Below are 5816 nucleotides of genomic sequence, written 5' to 3'. Positions count from 1 at the left end.
AGTAGAACGCTAGCCGGGATGTTTATACCCTATCATTTTCCCCCACTACCTTATGCAGATTTTCCGGATAAGGGAGTAGAGTAAGGCTATAGAGTGATTGGTTATCTTGGAGAGAAATTTTGCTGCTTTCTTGCCCCTAATCCGGGTATGGTTTGTATGGACCAGTCCGGATTCAAGTAGAGGAAATAGGTTGTCTTGGGGAAAATTTATGATGTTTTCTTACCCCCTAATCCGGATATGGTGTGTAAGGACCAATCCAGATTCAAGTGGAGGAAATTGGTTGCCTTGAAAAAATTTTGTTGCTTTCTTGGCCCCAATCCCGGTATGGTTTGTATGGATCAATCTGGATTCAAGTAGAGGAAATAGGTAGCCTTGAGGAAATATTTTGCTACTTTCTTACCTTCTAATCCGGGTGTGGTTTGTATGGACCAATTCAGATTCAAGTAGAGGAAATTAGTTGCCTTTGGGAAATTTTTGCTACTTTCTTGCCCCCCAATCCGGGTATGGTGTGTATGGATCAGTTCAGATTCAAGTAAAGAAAATAGACTGTCTTGGGGAAATTTTTTGTTGCTTTCTTGCTCCCAATCCGGGTATGGTGTGTATTGACCAATTCCGATTTAAGTGGAGGAAATTGGTTGGTTTGGGAAAATTTTTGTCGCTTTCCTAACCCCCAATCTGGGTATGATTTGTATGGACAAATCCGGATTCAAGTAGAGGAAATGGGTTGTCTTGGGAATTTTTTTGCTGCTTTCTTGCCCCCCAATCCGGGTATTGTTTGTATGGACCAATGCGGATTCAAGTGGAGAAAATTAGTTGCCTTTAGAAAAATTTTGTTGTTTCTTGACCCCCAATCCGGGCAAGGTTTGTATGGACCAATACGGATTCAAGTGGAGAAAATGTAGAGCCATACCCGGGTTCAAGGAGAAACTGGTTTTCTTGAATGAAAATTTTGCTGTTTTCTTGCCCCCAATTGGGGTTGGTTATGTAGAGTTTTACCCGGGTTTTTGGGTAAATTTTGATCCGAATTTATTGCAGTGAAAATTTGGAAAATTGGTGGAAGTTGTAACATTTTTCAGTTTTTCCCCTTCTAATTTGCATTGTTGGTAGTTAATTCTCCTCAAAAGACGCCCCACAATGATGATGGGCTATAATTACCGTGTGCATTTTTTGTAACTGAAAATCCAGCCAATCGGAGGTGCCACATCACCCTGACGGTTATTCTCTTGGCTATAAAAGGCCATTATCCCTCTTCTTTTTTACTCTACTCAAAAGATACTGTAAAATCTCTCCCTTTTTATTTCTTTTTTTCCTTTTCCGGCCATATCGTGGTTTGAAGTTTCTCCATTGGTGTAAATCCGTCGTTGTCTTTGTTTTTTCTTGTTTACACAAGTAAGCTTTATTCTCCAACTTTCTTTTCTTGGATTTCTTCTTGGTTTTCACTTTGATCTTTGTATGCCTGGGTTTTTTATTCTCAATTCTAAAGGTTTTTGCTAGATATAGATGTTGATGTGTTGTTATTTTTCGAGATATTGCTATGTTTAGTTTCTAATTTCTGTATTTTGTGCTTGGATCTATATAAAATAGGGTATCTTTGTTTAATTTTGTTTTAAAAAAATTTCGGGTTTATGTGTTGTTCATGGTGTTCATAGTTTAGAAAGTATGTAAGTATGCACAAAAGTGACATATTTTGGTGTTTGATTTTGTGTTTAGTATGTTTCTGGGATTTGGTTTTTGGTTATACCCGGTTGGAGGGTTATACCCGGTTGATTGGGTGTAATGATACTGGGTAGGTTTGAATATCTTTGTATGTTAGCTTGTCTTTTTGGTTGGTAGAAATAGCTTAATCAGGATAATGCTAGTCCGGACTAGCGATGTATAGACGGGTTAGACTTGCATTGCCCATCCAGATTGGTGAGTTATAAAATAACTAATGTAAAGTTCCGGGTCCGGACCACTTAGTAAAAACATAAAACTTGTAGGAATCCAGACTAACTCACTTTGATCTTGATAGATATATGGCACAGACCAAGGTTCTCTCCAAAAGATATCTGTCTTGTTACTCGGGTTCCTCAAGCCAAGAGAGCAATTCAGATTCATCATAGAGAAATTTATCCCGGGTAGATATGGATAAGTCTGCTGCCACTTCAAACGAGGTTATTAGTAGGCTCCAGTTAAAACAACTCCCGGATAAATCTATTCCTTTTACCCCGGAGGGCTACTGTGTTAGGTCGCACACACTGTAGAAGGGGGTTGAATACAGTGTTTATCACAATTAAATCGAATTAAAGAACACAAGTAACAGAAAACAAGCTTTATTAAACTCTGTTACAATATGGAACTGTCCTCTCTCAGTGATGAACAAATTATCACGAGAGCTGCTATGGTTACAATAAATAATAACTTCGATTATGATAACACATATAGTGTAAACCCTATGTCTGTATTTATATATAACACAGTTACAAGATAATCGCTAATTGATATTGAATATGATTCTGTATCCTAAAATATATCAATTAGATATCTTCTTTTCCAAGTCTTCTATTTTCCATAGAAGTCTTCTCCATGCATATCTCTTCTTTATTTAGTCTTGATCTTCTTTCCTTTCAATCAGCCTTTCCTTAATTGTTCGTCCTTCCGCACTTAAGTTCTGATATCCATCTTCTGATAATTATCTCCTGGTAATTTAAGTACTGATATCATTAAGTTCTGACTTCCAGTAAGTGCTGATTTTAGTAAGTACTGATTTGTCCTGTTAAGTAAGATCTGAAAACTAAACACAAATCATATTAGTCATGACATTATCAAATATATCTAACAATCTCCCCCAACTTGTAAATTAGCATAATATACACGTTTAACAGATATTTGATGATGTCAAAAACATTAAGTACAAATGCATGAGAATTTGACTAGATAACTACAATTTACAGTCCTTGTAGCTTTACCATTTTTAACTTCTGATAACAACTTCAGTCTGTATACACATCAGAATTTAATCAGTTGTAGATCTTTGACTTGGCTTCAATTACTGATCTCTTTGATATCAGGAGTTGTTCTGAGATAGTTCTTTAACAAACATCTCTCATCATATTCAAGTTCATTAACCATCCTCCTTTTAGCATTCTTCAATTCAATTGTATCTTCAACAATTTGAAAGATAGCAGCCCTGAGATCATTTATTCTAGCTTTTCTTATATCCTGATCTAGTCTGATCAAATATGCCTTGTCAGACTCAAGATTGAATTCCATAGCTTTATAACCCAAAAAGGTAGTTATAATCTTAGCAGAGTTAGACTTCATCTCGACATTATCACCCTTGTGATCTCTATACTTGGGACAGTATGTGCTGTCAGACTTTACAAAATAAAGCTTCTTCTGTCTCTGAATTTGAGTCTTCGAATAATTTGCAGCACCATCTGTTAATCTGTTCTTCACTTGAAGTAAGAATAAAACATGTTCTAGTACCTCATAATACTTCAGTGGTATAACATTCTGCCTAATATGGTATACCCTTCCATCTGTCATAAAATATAACAAGATGTGTTCTTTCAAGAAGGTATGGTAAACCATCTGTACAGATTCAAGCTGATTCAATCTTTCAGGAGTTGCTCCAACACCCGGTTCACTTAAAGAAGTTGGATCATTGGTTGTGTTCTGTATTCTTCTTTCATCAGCACTACCCAATCCATATTTATCTCTTGCTTCTTTTCCTGTAACCACTCTTGCTTGCAGTCTTCAAAGATTGAGTCTGTTTAGCTTTGGTGAATCCTGGTAGGAGTAACTTTGAAGGTTTAACATGAGCAATGTCAGAGGTTTTCTTTTCCTTATCTTCTGATATCAAGCCAACTTGAGCTATGTCAGAGGTTGCTTGCTTCATTGTCATATCAGAACTTACTATATCTTGACTCTGAACAACTTGAGCCATGTCAGAGGTTGTTTGAGAAATCTTTCTTTGTATCAGAGTAAGACTAGCATCTTCATCAGATATTTCTTCATCCATAAATGGCACATAAAACTTTACAGGTTCATCAACTTTTTCCTTGCCCTTGGACCTTGGATCTATCTCCATTTGTGATTTGGCCTTGGATGCCTCAGGATTTGTCCTTTCTTTTATCACAATGCCTTTAGCCTTAGGAAGTTTCTTTTTACCAACAAAAGCTTTAGATTTGGAGTTGACTTTTTCTAACTTAAGTCTAGCTTCTTCTTCCTTTAGACTCTCAAAGTCCATTCCTGTATTTTCTTTCAGAAATAACTGTCTTGAAATTTCCTCATCAAGTTCCAGATGTTCATCAGAACTTATCCTTTTACCAGTATCAGAACTTATTCTTCTCCCAGTATCAGAACTTGTTCTTTGACTTGTAGTTCCAGCTTTGCTTGATGAGAAACCTTTACCTTGACCATGACCTCCACCCATTCCAGAGTTTCCCTGGTCATCTTTTTCATCATCCTTTCCCTTCAGTGTCTTAACAGTTTTGCATTTGGACTTAATTACTTTCTCCCCCTTTTGGCATCAGCAGGTAAAAGAAGAGAGATAAGCAATTCCACTGAGGATTGGATCTCATTGAGTTGATTTTGATGAGAAGCTTGATTCTTCAAAATTTCATCAATGTGAGATTGTTGCTTCTCTTGGGTTTTCTCAATGTACTCAATTCTGTCAAAAGTAGGTTTGAAAAACCTTTTCTTGTCCAGCTTGGTAACCATATCTTGCTGATTTAAGGATTCTTGAATCTTGTCTACCTTGGCCTGAGTTACAGATTGTTGACTTTGAAGGTGTCTTGTACTGAGTGCAGTAACCCTAAGCTGTGTCTTGAAAACATCATTGACTAGCATCTCATCAGCCTTTGCCAATCGCTCAGCAAGTATGTTTGAAGTAGGAACGAAATCAACTTTGTTCCATTCCTTGATCCACTCCCTTCCTCTAGGAGTTTCAATCCAAGGTACTGGTGCATCTCCTCTAACAAACTTTTTAACAAGATCAGCTTTTGAAGGAGCTTGTGGAAGTGCATGTCCTGATGGACCAGCTGCATCAGCATCTATATTGACAGCAGCTTCACCAGTAAGTTCAATATTAGCAGCATCAGAACTTATAGAATCAGCATCATCACCTTCCTCTGATAAAAGAATAGTATGAGAGGCTATTGAGACTTCAACATCATCCTCTAAGTGCTGATCTCCAACTAAGTTCTGATCAACAGCCAAACCTTGATGCCCACCTAAATTCTGATTTTCATCATCCAGATTCAGAATTGGTGTAGAAGGAATATCTTCATAAAATCGGTATCTAGAATTGGTGTTGGTGGTGGAGTGATTTGAGTTGGTGGAGCTTCTGGATACAAAACCTGCGGTACTTCCAAGTTATGAATGTCAATTTCATCACTTGGCCCCTGGTTATCAGCATGTACTGGAGATACTGGAGGTGTGGAAATATGAGTTGTTTCTGGCTCATGAAGTGGAGAGTGATGAGTTGCATGAAGGTCTGGATCAGCACTTGGAGAATTATGAGCTTCAACAGGATCTTGTGAGATCAGAGATTCCTGACCTCCTTCCTTAGTTGTTGCTTCCATTTCTTTACCAGAATCTGCAGGCCTTTTTGCTAATGTTTTAAATCTTTTAGCTTTTGAGGAGACTGTAGGAGCTGCATCATCAGAATTAATTGTTCTAGGCCTTTTGAGGGACTTAGAACTCCCAGTCTCTGTATCTTTCTGAGAAGAGACTTTCTCAGCTGCAAAAATAACAGGTTCTACAGGTTGAACCTGTGCCTCATCATCTGATTCATCTCTCAAGATGATCCTTCTTCTATTCTGCTGTGAAAC

This window comes from Apium graveolens, unplaced genomic scaffold (genome assembly GCF_009905375.1).
Source record: "Apium graveolens cultivar Ventura unplaced genomic scaffold, ASM990537v1 ctg3511, whole genome shotgun sequence".
NCBI classification, from domain to species: Eukaryota; Viridiplantae; Streptophyta; class Magnoliopsida; order Apiales; family Apiaceae; genus Apium; species Apium graveolens.
Note: the sequence above shows the minus strand (reverse complement) of the source record.